This window comes from Erpetoichthys calabaricus, chromosome 5, assembly GCF_900747795.2.
Source record: "Erpetoichthys calabaricus chromosome 5, fErpCal1.3, whole genome shotgun sequence".
NCBI lineage: Eukaryota > Metazoa > Chordata > Cladistia > Polypteriformes > Polypteridae > Erpetoichthys > Erpetoichthys calabaricus.
Window position 1 is genome coordinate 12,501 of NC_041398.2, and position 14,954 is coordinate 27,454.

The 14,954-nt window shown below is 49.3% G+C and overlaps 29 non-coding genes across 29 annotated transcripts in view; all 29 read right to left on the reverse strand.

The window, feature by feature from the left end:
- trnav-cac (transfer RNA valine (anticodon CAC)) overlaps positions 1 to 63 on the reverse strand; it is a 73-nt gene extending 10 nt beyond the window's left edge. The window contains exon 1 of the tRNA in view: positions 1 to 63. This exon is cut by the window's left edge and continues 10 nt beyond it. This is a non-coding gene — a tRNA (tRNA-Val).
- A 229-nt stretch (positions 64 to 292) lies between these two features.
- On the reverse strand, positions 293 to 365 carry trnav-uac (transfer RNA valine (anticodon UAC)). Its single transcript has one exon. It is a non-coding gene; the product is annotated as a tRNA-Val (tRNA).
- A 908-nt stretch (positions 366 to 1,273) lies between these two features.
- Positions 1,274 to 1,346, reverse strand: trnav-cac (transfer RNA valine (anticodon CAC)). The gene has a single exon. It is a non-coding gene; the product is annotated as a tRNA-Val (tRNA).
- A 304-nt stretch (positions 1,347 to 1,650) lies between these two features.
- trnav-cac (transfer RNA valine (anticodon CAC)) lies at positions 1,651 to 1,723 on the reverse strand. Its single transcript has one exon. It is a non-coding gene; the product is annotated as a tRNA-Val (tRNA).
- Positions 1,724 to 2,268: 545 nt separating this feature from the next.
- On the reverse strand, positions 2,269 to 2,341 carry trnav-aac (transfer RNA valine (anticodon AAC)). Its single transcript has one exon. It is a non-coding gene; the product is annotated as a tRNA-Val (tRNA).
- Positions 2,342 to 2,923: 582 nt separating this feature from the next.
- trnav-aac (transfer RNA valine (anticodon AAC)) lies at positions 2,924 to 2,996 on the reverse strand. Its single transcript has one exon. It is a non-coding gene; the product is annotated as a tRNA-Val (tRNA).
- A 254-nt stretch (positions 2,997 to 3,250) lies between these two features.
- trnav-cac (transfer RNA valine (anticodon CAC)) lies at positions 3,251 to 3,323 on the reverse strand. Its single transcript has one exon. It is a non-coding gene; the product is annotated as a tRNA-Val (tRNA).
- Positions 3,324 to 3,552: 229 nt separating this feature from the next.
- Positions 3,553 to 3,625, reverse strand: trnav-aac (transfer RNA valine (anticodon AAC)). Its single transcript has one exon. It is a non-coding gene; the product is annotated as a tRNA-Val (tRNA).
- A 254-nt stretch (positions 3,626 to 3,879) lies between these two features.
- trnav-aac (transfer RNA valine (anticodon AAC)) lies at positions 3,880 to 3,952 on the reverse strand. Its single transcript has one exon. It is a non-coding gene; the product is annotated as a tRNA-Val (tRNA).
- A 254-nt stretch (positions 3,953 to 4,206) lies between these two features.
- Positions 4,207 to 4,279, reverse strand: trnav-aac (transfer RNA valine (anticodon AAC)). The gene has a single exon. It is a non-coding gene; the product is annotated as a tRNA-Val (tRNA).
- Positions 4,280 to 5,528: 1,249 nt separating this feature from the next.
- On the reverse strand, positions 5,529 to 5,601 carry trnav-aac (transfer RNA valine (anticodon AAC)). The gene has a single exon. It is a non-coding gene; the product is annotated as a tRNA-Val (tRNA).
- A 254-nt stretch (positions 5,602 to 5,855) lies between these two features.
- Positions 5,856 to 5,928, reverse strand: trnav-aac (transfer RNA valine (anticodon AAC)). Its single transcript has one exon. It is a non-coding gene; the product is annotated as a tRNA-Val (tRNA).
- A 254-nt stretch (positions 5,929 to 6,182) lies between these two features.
- trnav-aac (transfer RNA valine (anticodon AAC)) lies at positions 6,183 to 6,255 on the reverse strand. The gene has a single exon. It is a non-coding gene; the product is annotated as a tRNA-Val (tRNA).
- Positions 6,256 to 6,509: 254 nt separating this feature from the next.
- On the reverse strand, positions 6,510 to 6,582 carry trnav-cac (transfer RNA valine (anticodon CAC)). Its single transcript has one exon. It is a non-coding gene; the product is annotated as a tRNA-Val (tRNA).
- Positions 6,583 to 6,811: 229 nt separating this feature from the next.
- Positions 6,812 to 6,884, reverse strand: trnav-aac (transfer RNA valine (anticodon AAC)). The gene has a single exon. It is a non-coding gene; the product is annotated as a tRNA-Val (tRNA).
- Positions 6,885 to 7,138: 254 nt separating this feature from the next.
- Positions 7,139 to 7,211, reverse strand: trnav-aac (transfer RNA valine (anticodon AAC)). Its single transcript has one exon. It is a non-coding gene; the product is annotated as a tRNA-Val (tRNA).
- A 254-nt stretch (positions 7,212 to 7,465) lies between these two features.
- Positions 7,466 to 7,538, reverse strand: trnav-aac (transfer RNA valine (anticodon AAC)). Its single transcript has one exon. It is a non-coding gene; the product is annotated as a tRNA-Val (tRNA).
- A 1,460-nt stretch (positions 7,539 to 8,998) lies between these two features.
- trnav-aac (transfer RNA valine (anticodon AAC)) lies at positions 8,999 to 9,071 on the reverse strand. The gene has a single exon. It is a non-coding gene; the product is annotated as a tRNA-Val (tRNA).
- Positions 9,072 to 9,691: 620 nt separating this feature from the next.
- trnav-cac (transfer RNA valine (anticodon CAC)) lies at positions 9,692 to 9,764 on the reverse strand. The gene has a single exon. It is a non-coding gene; the product is annotated as a tRNA-Val (tRNA).
- A 229-nt stretch (positions 9,765 to 9,993) lies between these two features.
- Positions 9,994 to 10,066, reverse strand: trnav-uac (transfer RNA valine (anticodon UAC)). Its single transcript has one exon. It is a non-coding gene; the product is annotated as a tRNA-Val (tRNA).
- A 582-nt stretch (positions 10,067 to 10,648) lies between these two features.
- Positions 10,649 to 10,721, reverse strand: trnav-aac (transfer RNA valine (anticodon AAC)). Its single transcript has one exon. It is a non-coding gene; the product is annotated as a tRNA-Val (tRNA).
- Positions 10,722 to 11,291: 570 nt separating this feature from the next.
- Positions 11,292 to 11,364, reverse strand: trnav-cac (transfer RNA valine (anticodon CAC)). The gene has a single exon. It is a non-coding gene; the product is annotated as a tRNA-Val (tRNA).
- A 605-nt stretch (positions 11,365 to 11,969) lies between these two features.
- trnav-uac (transfer RNA valine (anticodon UAC)) lies at positions 11,970 to 12,042 on the reverse strand. Its single transcript has one exon. It is a non-coding gene; the product is annotated as a tRNA-Val (tRNA).
- An 861-nt stretch (positions 12,043 to 12,903) lies between these two features.
- trnav-aac (transfer RNA valine (anticodon AAC)) lies at positions 12,904 to 12,976 on the reverse strand. Its single transcript has one exon. It is a non-coding gene; the product is annotated as a tRNA-Val (tRNA).
- A 254-nt stretch (positions 12,977 to 13,230) lies between these two features.
- Positions 13,231 to 13,303, reverse strand: trnav-aac (transfer RNA valine (anticodon AAC)). Its single transcript has one exon. It is a non-coding gene; the product is annotated as a tRNA-Val (tRNA).
- Positions 13,304 to 13,557: 254 nt separating this feature from the next.
- Positions 13,558 to 13,630, reverse strand: trnav-aac (transfer RNA valine (anticodon AAC)). The gene has a single exon. It is a non-coding gene; the product is annotated as a tRNA-Val (tRNA).
- A 254-nt stretch (positions 13,631 to 13,884) lies between these two features.
- Positions 13,885 to 13,957, reverse strand: trnav-cac (transfer RNA valine (anticodon CAC)). The gene has a single exon. It is a non-coding gene; the product is annotated as a tRNA-Val (tRNA).
- A 229-nt stretch (positions 13,958 to 14,186) lies between these two features.
- On the reverse strand, positions 14,187 to 14,259 carry trnav-aac (transfer RNA valine (anticodon AAC)). Its single transcript has one exon. It is a non-coding gene; the product is annotated as a tRNA-Val (tRNA).
- A 581-nt stretch (positions 14,260 to 14,840) lies between these two features.
- Positions 14,841 to 14,913, reverse strand: trnav-aac (transfer RNA valine (anticodon AAC)). The gene has a single exon. It is a non-coding gene; the product is annotated as a tRNA-Val (tRNA).
- Between the last annotated feature and the right edge of the window lie 41 nt (positions 14,914 to 14,954).

A 14,954-nucleotide genomic window follows, 5' to 3' on the forward strand; every position in this document is an offset into this window, starting at 1 on the left:
CAGTTTCGAACCGGGGACCTTTCGCGTGTGAGGCGAACGTGATAACCACTACACTATGGAAACCAAGACTGTGCAAATTTTCTTCCGCCTTCCTGCTGGGTTGAGCACTTGCTCCAAGTGGAGACTTAAAATGGACTTTCCAACTACCACACTGGTTTGGCAGACAAATTTCATACCTTTATGTAAACCCTCTCTTCTCCCCAAAAGGGTTGGCCTTAAGTGTCTTGACGTAGGGTGCACACAGAAGGGCCACATTCTCCTAACCGTTACACTTGGAAGGTTAAGGTCAGCATGTTTCCACGCGGTTTCGAACCGGGGACCTTCCGCGTGTTAGGCGAATGTGATAACCACTACACTATGGAAACTGCGCTGCTCTCTATGCTTTCCAGGATCACTGGTGAATCGGATTCTGGTGGGGACGTACTCGCTGCAGCACCGCAAGCTTTTCCTTTAAATCCCTGGCGTCGGTTTATTGGAGACAACGTCCCCACTGGAACGAAACGCTTACTCTTCCACTGATGGAGACCTGAGGAGTAGTGTGGGGCCATTGACATCTCAAACACTGAGGGAGATCTCTGAGGTATAGGTGACCGAAAAAACAAAACTGGAGCAGTATGACTGTTTCCACCCAGTTTCGACCCGGGGACCTTCCGCTTGTTAGGCGAATGTGATAATCACTACACTATGGAAACTGCGCTGCTCTCTATGCTTTCCAGGATCACTGGTGAATCGGATTCTGGTGGGGACGTACTCGGTGCAGCGCCGCAAGCTTTTCCTTTAAATCCCTGGCGACGGTTTATTGGAGACAACGTCCCCGCTGGAACGAAACGCTTACTCTTCCACTGATGGAGACCTGAGGAGTAGTGTGGGGCCATTGACGTCTCAAACACTGAGGGAGATCTCCGAGGTATAGGTGGCCGAAAACACAAAACTGGACCAGTGTGACTGTTTCCACACGGTTTCGAAACGGGGACCTTTCGCGAGTTAGGCGAACGTGATAACCACTACACTATGGAAACTGCGCTGCTCTCTACGCTTTCCAGGATCACTGGTGAATCGGATTCTGGTGGGGCTGTCCTCGGTGCAGCACCGCAAGCTTTTCCTTTAAATCCCTGGCGACGGTTTATTGGAGACAACGTCCCCGCTGGAACGAAACGCTTACTCTTCCACTGATGGAGACCTGAGGAGTAGTGTGGGGCCATTGATGTCTCAAACTATGAGGGGGATCTGTGAGGTATAGGAGGCCGAAAAAACAAAACTGTCCCACTTAGACTGTTTACACCCGGTTTTGAAACGGGGACCTTTCGCGTGTGAGGCGAACGTGATAACCACTACACTATGGAAACCTGAGTCTGCTGTGTCTTCCTTGGCCTGGGTGGAGAACGGTCTAGCGTGCAAAGCCTGGTCTTCTCGAGTAAACAAGACAATTGAGATGAATGGAAAGATTACAAAGGCAGAAACTAGTTAATCTCCGAAATAATGAATAGGGATAGATACGGGGAAAGGAGATCCATGCTACTCTTACTGAATACAGTGGGTGGCAGATAGACGTACGTGCGCTCTAGTGCTGTTCAAACCAAGGTGCGAACTGTTAACCTTCAGCACCTTAGAACGGTTTCCTGTCCGTTTCAAGAAAAACGCTCACTGTACTGTTTCCACCCGGTGTCGAACCGGGGACCTTTCGCGTGTGAGGCGAACGTGATAACCACTACACTATGGAAACCAAGACTGTGCACATTCTCTTCCGCCTTCCTGCTGGGTTGAGCACTTGCTCCAAGTGGAGACTTAAAATGGACTTTCCAACTACCACACTGGTTTGGCAGACAAATTTCATACCTTTATGTAAACCCTCTCTTGTCCCCAAAAGGTTTGGCCTTAAGTCTCTTCACGTAGGGTGCACACAGAAGGGCCACATTCTCCTAACCGTTCCACTTGGAAGGTTAAGGTCAGCATGTTTCCACCCGGGGACCTTTCGCGTGTAAGGCGAACGTGATAACCACTACACTATGGAAACCGCGCTATTTTCTATGGTTTCCAGGATCACTGGTGAATCGGATTCTGGTGGGGACGTACTCGGTGCAGCGCCACAAGCTTTTCCTGTAAATCCCTGGCGACGGTTTATTGGAGACAACGTCCCCGCTGGAACGAAACGCTTACTCTTCCACTGATGGAGACCTGAGGAGCAGTGTGGGGCCATTGACGTCTCAAACACTGAGGGAGATCTCCTAGTTATAGGTGACCGAAAAAACAAAACTGGACCAGTATGACTGTTTCCACCCGGTTTCGAACCGGGGACCTTTCGCGTGTTAGGCGAATGTGATAACCACTACACTATGGAAACTGCACTACTCTCTATGCTTTCCAGGATCACTGGTGAATCGGATTCTGGTGGGGATGTACTCGGTGCAGCACCGTAAGCTTTTCCTTTAAATCCCTGGCGACGGTTTATCGGAGACAACGTCCCCGCTGGAACGAAACGCTTACTCTTCCACTGATGGAGACCTGAGGCGTAGTGTGGGGCCATTGATGTCTCAAACACTGAGGGAGATCTCCGAGGTATAGGTGGCCGAAAACACAAAACTGGACCAGTGTGAGTGTTTCCACACGGTTTCGAAACCGGGGACCTTTCGCGAGTTAGGCGAACGTGATAACCACTACACTATGGAAACTGCGCTGCTCTCTACGCTTTCCAGGATCACTGGTGAATCGGATTCTGGTGGGGCTGTCCTCGGTGCAGCACCGCAAGCTTTTCCTGTAAATCCCTGGCGACGGTTTATTGGAGACAACGTCCCCGCTGGAACGAAACGCTTACTCTTCCACTGATGGAGACCTGAGGAGTAGTGTGGGGCCATTGATGTCTCAAACACTGAGGGAGATCTCCGAGGTATAGGTGACCGAAAAAACAAAACTGGACCAGTATGACTGTTTCCACACGGTTTCGAACCGGGGACCTTTCGCGAGTTAGGCGAACGTGATAACCACTACACTATGGAAACTGCGCTGCTCTCTACGCTTTCCAGGATCACTGGTGAATCGGATTCTGGTGGGGATGTACTCGGTGCAGCACCGTAAGCTTTTCCTTTAAATCCCTGGCGACGGTTTATTGGAGACAACGTCCCCGCTGGAACGAAACGCTTACTCTTCCACTGATGGAGACCTGAGGCGTAGTGTGGGGCCATTGATGTCTCAAACTATGAGGGGGATCTGTGAGGTATAGGAGGCCGAAAAAACAAAACTGACCAACTTAGACTGTTTCCACCCAGTTTCGAACCGGGGACCTTTCGCGTGTGAGGCGAACGTGATAACCACTACACTATGGAAACCAAGACTGTGCAAATTTTCTTCCGCCTTCCTGCTGGGTTGAGCACTTGCTCCAAGTGGAGACTTAAAATGGACTTTCCAACTACCACACTGGTTTGGCAGACAAATTTCATACCTTTATGTAAACCCTCTCTTCTCCCCAAAAGGGTTGGCCTTAAGTGTCTTGACGTAGGGTGCACACAGAAGGGCCACATTCTCCTAACTGTTACACTTGGAAGGTTAAGGTCAGCATGTTTCCACCCGGTTTCGAACCGGGGACCTTTCGCGTGTTAGGCGAATGTGATAACCACTACACTATGGAAACTGCGCTGCTCTCTATGCTTTCCAGGATCACTGGTGAATCGGATTCTGGTGGGGACATACTCGGTGCAGCACCGCAAGCTTTTCCTTTAAATCCTTGGCGTCGGTTTATTGGAGACAACCTCCCCACTGGAACGAAACGCTTACTCTTCCACTGATGGAGACCTGAGGAGTAGTGTGGGGCCATTGACATCTCAAACACTGAGGGAGATCTCTGAGGTATAGGTGACCGAAAAAACAAAACTGGAGCAGTATGACTGTTTCCACCCGGTTTCGAACCGGGGACCTTTCGCGTGTTAGGCGAATGTGATAACCACTACACTATGGAAACTGCGCTGCTCTCTATGCTTTCCAGGATCACTGGTGAATCGGATTCTGGTGGGGATGTACTCGGTGCAGCACCGTAAGCTTTTCCTTTAAATCCCTGGCGACGGTTTATTGGAGACAACGTCCCCGCTGGAACGAAACGCTTACTCTTCCACTGATGGAGACCTGAGGCGTAGTGTGGGGCCATTGATGTCTCAAACACTGAGGGAGATCTCCGAGGTATAGGTGGCCGAAAACACAAAACTGGACCAGTGTGAGTGTTTCCACACGGTTTCGAACCGGGGACCTTTCGCGAGTTAGGCGAACGTGATAACCACTACACTATGGAAACTGCGCTGCTCTCTACGCTTTCCAGGATCACTGGTGAATCGGATTCTGGTGGGGCTGTCCTCGGTGCAGCACCGCAAGCTTTTCCTTTAAATCCCTGGCGACGGTTTATTGGAGACAACGTCCCCGTTGGAACGAAACGCTTACTCTTCCACTGATGGAGACCTGAGGAGTAGTGTGGGGCCATTGATGTCTCAAACTATGAGGCGGATCTGTGAGGTATAGGAGGCCGAAAAAACAAAACTGTCCCACTTAGACTGTTTACACCCGGTTTTGAAACGGGGACCTTTCGCGTGTGAGGCGAACGTGATAACCACTACACTATGGAAACCTGAGTCTGCTGTGTCTTCCTTGGCCTGGGTGGAGAACGGTCTAGCGTGCAAAGCCTGGTCTTCTCGAGTAAACAAGACAATTGAGATGAATGGAAAGATTACAAAGGCAGAAACTAGTTAATCTCCGAAATAATTAATATGGATAGATACGGGGAAAGGAGATCCATGCTACTCTTACTGAATACAGTGGGTGGCAGATAGACGTACGTGCGCTCTAGTGCTGTTCAAACCAAGGTGCGAACTGTTAACCTTCAGCACCTTAGAACGGTTTCCTGCACGTTTCAAGAAAAACGCTCACTGTACTGTTTCCACCCTGTGTTGAAACGGGGACCTTTCGCGTGTGAGGCGAACGTGATAACCACTACACTATGGAAACCAAGACTGTGCACATTCTCTTCCGCCTTCCTGCTGGGTTGAGCACTTGCTCCAAGTGGAGACTTAAAATGGACTTTCCAACTACCACACTGGTTTGGCAGACAAATTTCATACCTTTATGTAAACCCTGTCTTCTCCCCAAAAGGTTTGGCCTTAAGTCTCTTGACGTAGGGTGCACACAGAAGGGCCACATTCTCCTAACCGTTCCACTTGCAAGGTTAATGTCAGCATGTTTCCACCCGGGGACCTTTCGCGTGTAAGGCGAACGTGATAACCACTACACTATGGAAACCGCGCTATTTTCTATGGTTTCCAGGATCACTGGTGAATCGGATTCTGGTGGGGACGTACTCGGTGCAGCGCCACAAGCTTTTCCTGTAAATCCCTAGCGATGGTTTATTGGAGACAACGTCCCCGCTGGAATGAAACGCTTACTCTTCCACTGATGGAGACCTGAGGAGCAGTGTGGGGCCATTGACGTCTCAAACACTGAGGGAGATCTCCTAGTTATAGGTGACCGAAAAAACAAAACTGGACCAGTATGACTGTTTCCACCCGGTTTCGAACCGGGGACCTTTCGCGTGTTAGGCGAATGTGATAACCACTACACTATGGAAACTGCACTACTCTCTATGCTTTCCAGGATCACTGGTGAATCGGATTCTGGTGGGGATGTACTCAGTGCAGCACCGTAAGCTTTTCCTTTAAATCCCTGGCGACGGTTTATTGGAGACAACGTCCCCGCTGGAACGAAACGCTTACTCTTCCACTGATGGAGACCTGAGGAGTAGTGTGGGGCCATTGATGTCTCAAACTATGAGGGAGATCTCCTAGTTATAGTTGACCGAAAAAACAAAACTGGACCAGTATGACTGTTTCCACCCGGTTTCGAACCGGGGACCTTTCGCGAGTTAGGCGAACGTGATAACCACTACACTATGGAAACTGCACTACTCTCTATGCTTTCCAGGATCACTGGTGAATCGGATTCTGGTGGGGATGTACTCGGTGCAGCACCGTAAGCTTTTCCTTTAAATCCCTGGCGACGGTTTATCGGAGACAACGTCCCCGCTGGAACGAAACGCTTACTCTTCCACTGATGGAGACCTGAGGCGTAGTGTGGGGCCATTGATGTCTCAAACACTGAGGGAGATCTCCGAGGTATAGGTGGCCGAAAACACAAAACTGGACCAGTGTGAGTGTTTCCACACGGTTTCGAACCGGGGACCTTTCGCGAGTTAGGCGAACGTGATAACCACTACACTATGGAAACTGCGCTGCTCTCTACGCTTTCCAGGATCACTGGTGAATCGGATTCTGGTGGGGCTGTACTCGGTGCAGCACCGAAAGCTTTTCCTGTTAATCCCTGGCGATGGTTTATTGGAGACAACGTCCCCGCTGGAACGAAACGCTTACTCTTCCACTGATGGAGACCTGAGGAGTAGTGTGGGGCCATTGATGTCTCAAACTATGAGGGGGATCTGTGAGGTATAGGAGGCCGAAAAAACAAAACTGACCAACTTAGACTGTTTCCACCCAGTTTCGAACCTGGGACCTTTCGCGTGTGAGGCGAACGTGATAACCACTACACTATGGAAACCAAGACTGTGCAAATTTTCTTCCGCCTTCCTGCTGGGTTGAGCACTTTCTCCAAGTGGAGACTTAAAATGGACTTTCCAACTACCACACTGGTTTGGCAGACAAATTTCATACCTTTATGTAAACCCTCTCTTCTCCCCAAAAGGTTTGGCCTTAAGTCTCTTCACGTAGGGTGCACACAGAAGGGCCACATTCTCCTAACCGTTACACTTGGAAGGTTAAGGTCAGCATGTTTCCACCCGGTTTCGAACCGGGGACCTTTCGCGTGTTAGGCGAATGTGATAACCACTACACTATGGAAACTGCGCTGCTCTCTATGCTTTCCAGGATCACTGGTGAATCGGATTCTGGTGGGGACGTACTCGGTGCAGCACCGCAAGCTTTTCCTTTAAATCCCTGGCGTCGGTTTATTGGAGACAACGTCCCCACTGGAACGAAACGCTTACTCTTCCACTGATGGAGACCTGAGGAGTAGTGTGGGGCCATTGACATCTCAAACACTGAGGGAGATCTCTGAGGTATAGGTGACCGAAAAAACAAAACTGGACCAGTATGACTGTTTCCACCCGGTTTCGAACCGGGGACCTTTCGCGGGTTAGGCGAATGTGATAATCACTACACTATGGAAACTGCGCTGCTCTCTATGCTTTCCAGGATCACTGGTGAATCGGATTCTGGTGGGGACGTACTCGGTGCAGCACCACAAGCTTTTCCTGTAAATCCCTGGCGATGGTTTATTGGAGACAACGTCCCCGCTGGAATGAAACGCTTACTCTTCCACTGATGGAGACCTGAGGAGCAGTGTGGGGCCATTGACGTCTCAAACACTGAGGGAAATCTCCGAGTTATAGGTGACCGAAAAAACAAAACTGGACCAGTATGACTGTTTCCACCCGGTTTCGAACCGGGGACCTTTCGCGTGTTAGGCGAATGTGATAACCACTACACTATGGAAACTGCGCTGTTCTCTATGCTTTCCAGGATCACTGGTGAATCGGATTCTGGTGGGGACGTACTCGGTGCAGCACCGCAAGCTTTTCCTTTAACCCCTTCACCGCCCTCTGCCGGATATATCCGGCACCGCTGTTTTAATGCTAACGCCATACTGCCGGAATTATCCGGCACATTTGCCTGTGGTTATATGAATGCCTGGCAAGTAGTATAACTGTCGGTTTGGCGTGGTTATTATTACTACGTTGTATTTCGACAAGTCTGTGGTTGTTTTGGCCGGTCATGTGACGTGATTTGCATGTAACAGCTGTGAATATGGCGAAACGTAAACTGACTTCAAGTGAGGCTTTGCAGGCGATTTTGGACAGTTCTGATCATGATTGTAGCAGTTCTGAAGAAGATTTTAGTGACGGTGATGAGCAGCAACGTGCGCTGCATGATATTGTGAATGAAGACGCATCGGATGACGGCGCTGAGTGGGTGTATCCCCAGCATCTCAGCTGGGCTGCTGCCCGTGGTGAACTACCTTTTCTGCATTCGTTTGAGGGAACGTGTGGCTTTATTGTTGATGTAAACAATTACACTGCTGAGCAGTTTTATGAGCTGTTTGTGTCACCTGATTTGATCAGACATTTTGTTCATCAGACAAATCTGTATGCAGCACAGTTTATTGAGAAAAATCCCAATTTACCTCCACATTCCCGTGTTCGTGCTTGGTTTGACACTGATGAAAACGAAATGAAAAAATTCATTGGGATTTTGATGTTGATGGGAATAATCAGAAAACCAGATATTGAGATGTACTGGTCTACAGATCCTATGTATGCAACACCTATTTTTGCAGCTGTCATGACACGTAACCGATTCTCTTTGCTGCTGAAATTCTTTCATTTGAATGACAACAGAAACGAGCCAGATAAGAAAGATCCAAACCGCGACCAATTGTTCAAGCTACGTCCTTTGATTGATCATTTATTTGAAGCATTTCAGTTGCCCTACATGCCAGGACCGTCAGTTGCAGTTGATGAAAGTTTATTGTCGTGGAAGGGCCGCTTACAGTTTCGACAGTATCTACCATTGAAAAGGGCACAGTTTGGTATCAAGATGTTTTGCTTAGCTGAGAATTCAGGTTACATTTATAGATTTCGTGTATACACTGGCAACTTGCACAACATTTAGTGGTCAATACTGCTTGAATAAATGTAAAAAATGTAAAAAAAATGTAAAAAAGTAAAAAAACAAAAATTGTTCAGATTTCGCCTGGCTTGGGGAATATTTAGGGAGTTGGCGGTTAAAGGGTTAAATGCCTGGCGTCGGTTTATTGGAGACAACGTCCCCACTGGAACGAAACGCTTACTCTTCCACTGATGGAGACCTGAGGAGTAGTGTGGGGCCATTGACATCTCAAACACTGAGAGATCTCTGAGGTATAGGTGACCGAAAAAACAAAACTGGAGCAGTATGACTGTTTCCACCCGGTTTCGAACCGGGGACCTTTCGCGTGTTAGGCGAACGTGATAACCACTACACTATGGAAACTGCGCTGCTCTCTACGCTTTCCAGGATCACTGCTGAATCGGATTCTGGTGGGGCTGTCCTCGGTGCAGCACCGCAAGCTTTTCCTTTAAATCCCTGGCGACGGTTTATTGGAGACAACGTCCCCGCTGGAACGAAACGCTTACTCTTCCACTGATGGAGACCTGAGGAGTAGTGTGGGGCCATTGATGTCTCAAACTATGAGGGGGATCTGTGAGGTATAGGAGGCCGAAAAAACAAAACTGACTAACTTAGACTGTTTCCACCCAGGGACCTTTCGCGTGTGAGGCGAACGTGATAACCACTACACTATGGAAACCTGAGTCTGCTGTGTCTTCCTTGGCCTGGGTGGAGAACGGCCTAGCGTTGAAAGCGTGGTCTTCTTGAGTAAACAAGACAATTGAGATGAATGGAAAGATTACAAAGGCAGAAACTAGTTAATCTCCGAAATAATGAATAGGGATAGATACGGGGAAAGGAGATCCATGCTACTCTTACCGAACATGGTGGGTGGCGGATAGACGTACGTGCGCTCTAGTGCTGTTCAAACCAAGGTGCGAACTGTTAACCTTCAGCACCTTAGAACGGTTTCCTGTCCGTTTCAAGAAAAACGCTCACTGTACTGTTTCCACCCGGTGTCGAAACGGGGACCTTTCGCGTGTGAGGCGAACGTGATAACCACTACACTATGGAAACCAAGACTGTGCACATTCTCTTCCGCCTTCCTGCTGGGTTGAGCACTTGCTCCAAGTGGAGACTTAAAATGGACTTTCCAACTACCACACTGGTTTGGCAGACAAATTTCATACCTTTATGTAAACCCTCTCCTGTCCCCAAAAGGGTTGGCCTTAAGTGTCTTGACGTAGGGTGCACACAGAAGGGCCACATTCTCCTAACCGTTACACTTGGAAGGTTAAGGTCAGCATGTTTCCACGCTGTTTCTAACCGGGGACCTTTCGCGTGTAAGGCGAACGTGATAACCACTACACTATGGAAACCACGCTGTTTTCTATGCTTTCCAGGATCACTGGTGAATCGGATTCTGGTGGGGGACGTACTCGGTGCAGCGCCACAAGCTTTTCCTGTAAATCCCTGGCGTCGGTTTATTGGAGACAACGTCCCCACTGGAACGAAACGCTTACTCTTCCACTGATGGAGACCTGAGGAGTAGTGTGGGGCCATTGACATCTCAAACACTGAGGGAGATCTCTGAGGTATAGGTGACCGAAAAAACAAAACTGGAGCAGTATGACTGTTTCCACCCGGTTTCGACCCGGGGACCTTTCGCGTGTTAGGCGAATGTGATAATCACTACACTATGGAAACTGCGCTGCTCTCTATGCTTTTCAGGATCACTGGTGAATCGGATTCTGGTGGGGACGTACTCGGTGCAGCGCCACAAGCTTTTCCTGTAAATCCCTGGCGATGGTTTATTGGAGACAACGTCCCCGCTGGAATGAAACGCTTACTCTTCCACTGATGGAGACCTGAGGAGCAGTGTGGGGCCATTGACGTCTCAAACACTGAGGGAGATCTCCTAGTTATAGGTGACAGAAAAAACAAAACTGGACCAGTATGATTGTTTCCACCCGGTTTCGAACCGGGGACCTTTCGCGTGTTAGGCGAATGTGATAACCACTACACTATGGAAACTGCACTACTCTCTATGCTTTCCAGGATCACTGGTGAATCGGATTCTGGTGGGGATGTACTCGGTGCAGCACCGTAAGCTTTTCCTTTAAATCCCTGGTGACGGTTTATTGGAGACAACGTCCCCGCTGGAACGAAACGCTTACTCTTCCACTGATGGAGACCTGAGGCGTAGTGTGGGGCCATTGACGTCTCAAACACTGAGGGAGATCTCCGAGGTATAGGTGGCCGAAAACACAAAACTGGACCAGTGTGACTGTTTCCACACGGGGACCTTTCGCGAGTTAGGCGAACGTGATAACCACTACACTATGGAAACTGCGCTGCTCTCTACGCTTTCCAGGATCACTGGTGAATCGGATTCTGGTGGGGCTGTCCTCGGTGCAGCACCGCAAGCTTTTCCTTTAAATCCCTGGCGACGGTTTATTGGAGACAACGTACCCGTTGGAACGAAACGCTTACTCTTCCACTGATGGAGACCTGAGGAGTAGTGTGGGGCCATTGATGTCTCAAACTATGAGGCGGATCTGTGAGGTAAAGGAGGCCGAAAAAACAAAACTGTCCCACTTAGACTGTTTACACCCGGTTTTGAACCGGGGACCTTTCGTGTGTGAGGCGAACGTGATAACCACTACACTATGGAAACCTGAGTCTGCTGTGTCTTTCTTGGCCTGGGTGGAGAACGGTCTAGCGTGCAAAGCCTGGTCTTCTCGAGTAAACAAGACAATTGAGATGAATGGAAAGATTACAAAGGCAGAAACTAGTTAATCTCCGAAATAATGAATAGGGAAAGATCCGGGGAAAGGAGATCCATGCTACTCTTACCGAATATGGTGGGTGGCGGATAGACGTACGTGCGCTCTAGTGCTGTTCAAACCAAGGTGCGAACTGTTAACCTTCAGCACCTTAGAACGGTTTCCTGTCCATTTCAAGAAAATGCTCACTGTACTGTTTCCACCCAGTGTCGAAACGGGGACCTTTCGCGTGTGAGGCGAACGTGATAACCACTACACTATGGAAACCAAGACTGTGCACATTCACTTCCGCCTTCCTGCTGGGTTGAGCACTTGCTCCAAGTGGAGACTTAAAATGGACTTTCCAACTACCACACTGGTTTGGGAGACAAATTTCATACCTTTATGTAAACCCTCTCTTCTCCCCAAAAGGGTTGGCCTTAAGTGTCTTGACGTAGGGCGCACACAGAAGGGCCACATTCTCCTAACCGTTACACTTGGAAGGTTAAGGTCAGCATGTTTCCACCCGGTTTCTAACCGGGGACCTTTCGCGTGTAAGGCGAACGTGATAACCACTACACTATGGAAACTGCGCTGCTCTCTATGCTTTCCAGGATCACTGGTGAATCGGATTCTGGTGGGGACATACTCGGTGCAGCACCGCAAGCTTTTCCTTTAAATCCCTGGCGACGGTTTATTGGAGACAACGTCCCCACTGGAACGAAACGCTTACTCTTCCACTGATGGAGACCTGAGGAGTAGTGTGGGGCCATTGACGTCTCAAACACTGAGGGAGATCTCTGAGGTATAGGGGACCGAAAAAACAAAACTGGACCAGTATGACTGTTTCGAACCGGGGACCTTTCGCGTGTAAGGCGAACGTGATAACCACTACACTATGGAAACCAAGACTGTGCACATTCTCTTCCGCCTTCCTGCTGGGTTGAGCACTTGCTCCAAGTGGAGACTTAAAATGGACTTTCCAACTACCACACTGGTTTGGCAGACAAATTTCATACCTTTATGTAAACCCTGTCTTCTCCCCAAAAGGTTTGGCCTTAAGTCTCTTGACGTAGGGTGCACACAGAAGGGCCACATTCTCCTAACCGTTCCACTTGCAAGGTTAAGGTCAGCATGTTTCCACCCGGGGACCTTTCGCGTGTAAGGCGAACGTGATAACCACTACACTATGGAAACCGCGCTATTTTCTATGGTTTCCAGGATCACTGGTGAATCGGATTCTGGTGGGGACGTACTCGGTGCAGCGCCACAAGCTTTTCCTGTAAATCCCTGGCGATGGTTTATTGGAGACAACGTCCCCGCTGGAATGAAACGCTTACTCTTCCACTGATGGAGACCTGAGGAGCAGTGTGGGGCCATTGACGTCTCAAACACTGAGGGAGATCTCCTAGTTATAGGTGACCGAAAAAACAAAACTGGACCAGTATGACTGTTTCCACCCGGTTTCGAACCGGGGACCTTTCGCGTGTTAGGCGAATGTGATAACCACTACACTATGGAAACTGCACTACTCTCGATGCTTTCCAGGATCACTGGTGAATCGGATTCTGGTGGGGATGTACTCAGTGCAGCACCGTAAGCTTTTCTTTTAAATCCCTGGCGACGGTTTATTGGAGACAACGTCCCCGCTGGAACGAAACGCTTACTCTTCCACTGATGGAGACCTGAGGAGTAGTGTGGGGCCATTGATGTCTCAAACTGTGAGGGAGATCTCCTAGTTATAGTTGACCGAAAAAACAAAACTGGACCAGTATGACTGTTTCCACCCGGTTTCGATCCGAGGACCTTTCGCGGGTTAGGCGAATGTGATAACCACTACACTATGGAAACTGCACTACTCTCTATGCTTTCCAGGATCACTGGTGAATCGGATTCTGGTGGGGATGTACTCGGTGCAGCACCGTAAGCTTTTCCTTTAAATCCCTGGCGACGGTTTATCGGAGATAACGTCCCCGCTGGAACGAAACGCTTACTCTTCCACTGATGGAGACCTGAGGCGTAGTGTGGGGCCATTGATGTCTCAAACACTGAGGGAGATCTCCGAGGTATAGGTGGCCGAAAACACAAAACTGGACCAGTGTGAGTGTTTCCACACGGTTTCGAACCGGGGACCTTTCGCGAGTTAGGCGAACGTGATAACCACTACACTATGGAAACTGCGCTGCTCTCTACGCTTTCCAGGATCACTGGTGAATCGGATTCTGGTGGGGCTGTCCTCGGTGCAGCACCGAAAGCTTTTCCTGTTAATCCCTGGCGATGGTTTATTGGAGACAACGTCCCCGCTGGAACGAAACGCTTACTCTTCCACTGATGGAGACCTGAGGAGTAGTGTGGGGCCATTGATGTCTCAAACTATGAGGGGGATCTGTGAGGTATAGGAGGCCGAAAAAACAAAACTGACCAACTTAGACTGTTTCCACCCAGTTTCGAACCTGGGACCTTTCGCGTGTGAGGCGAACGTGATAACCACTACACTATGGAAACCAAGACTGTGCAAATTTTCTTCCGCCTTCCTGCTGGGTTGAGCACTTGCTCCAAGTGGAGACTTAAAATGGACTTTCCAACTACCACACTGGTTTGGCAGACAAATTTCATACCTTTATGTAAACCCTCTCTTCTCCCCAAAAGGTTTTGCCTTAAGTCTCTTCACGTAGGGTGCACACAGAAGGGCCACATTCTCCTAACCGTTACACTTGGAAGGTTAAGGTCAGCATGTTTCCACCCGGATTCGAACCGGGGACCTTTCGCGTGTTAGGCGAATGTGATAACCACTACACTATGGAAACTGCGCTGCTCTCTATGCTTTCCAGGATCACTGGTGAATCGGATTCTGGTGGGGACGTACTCGGTGCAGCACCGCAAGCTTTTCCTTTAAATCCCTGGCGTCGGTTTATTGGAGACAACGTCCCCACTGGAACGAAACGCTTACTCTTCCACTGATGGAGACCTGAGGAATAGTGTGGGGCCATTGACATCTCAAACACTGAGGGAGATCTCTGAGGTATAGGTGACCGAAAAAACAAAACTGGACCAGTATGACTGTTTCCACCCGGTTTCGAACCGGGGACCTTTCGTGGGTTAGGCGAATGTGATAATCACTACACTATGGAAACTGCGCTGCTCTCTATGCTTTCCAGGATCACTGGTGAATCGGAATCTGGTGGGGACGTACTCGGTGCAGCGCCACAAGCTTTTCCTGTAAATCCCTGGCGATGGTTTATTGGAGACAACGTCCCCGCTGGAATGAAACGCTTACTCTTCCACTGATGGAGACCTGAGGAGCAGTGTGGGGCCATTGACGTCTCAAACACTGAGGGAAATCTTCGAGTTATAGGTGACCGAAAAAACAAAACTGGACCAGTATGACTGTTTCCACCCGGTTTCGAACCGGGGACCTTTCGCGTGTTAGGCGAATGTGATAACCACTACACTATGGAAACTGCGCTGTTGTCGATGCTTTCCAGGATCACTGGTGATTCGG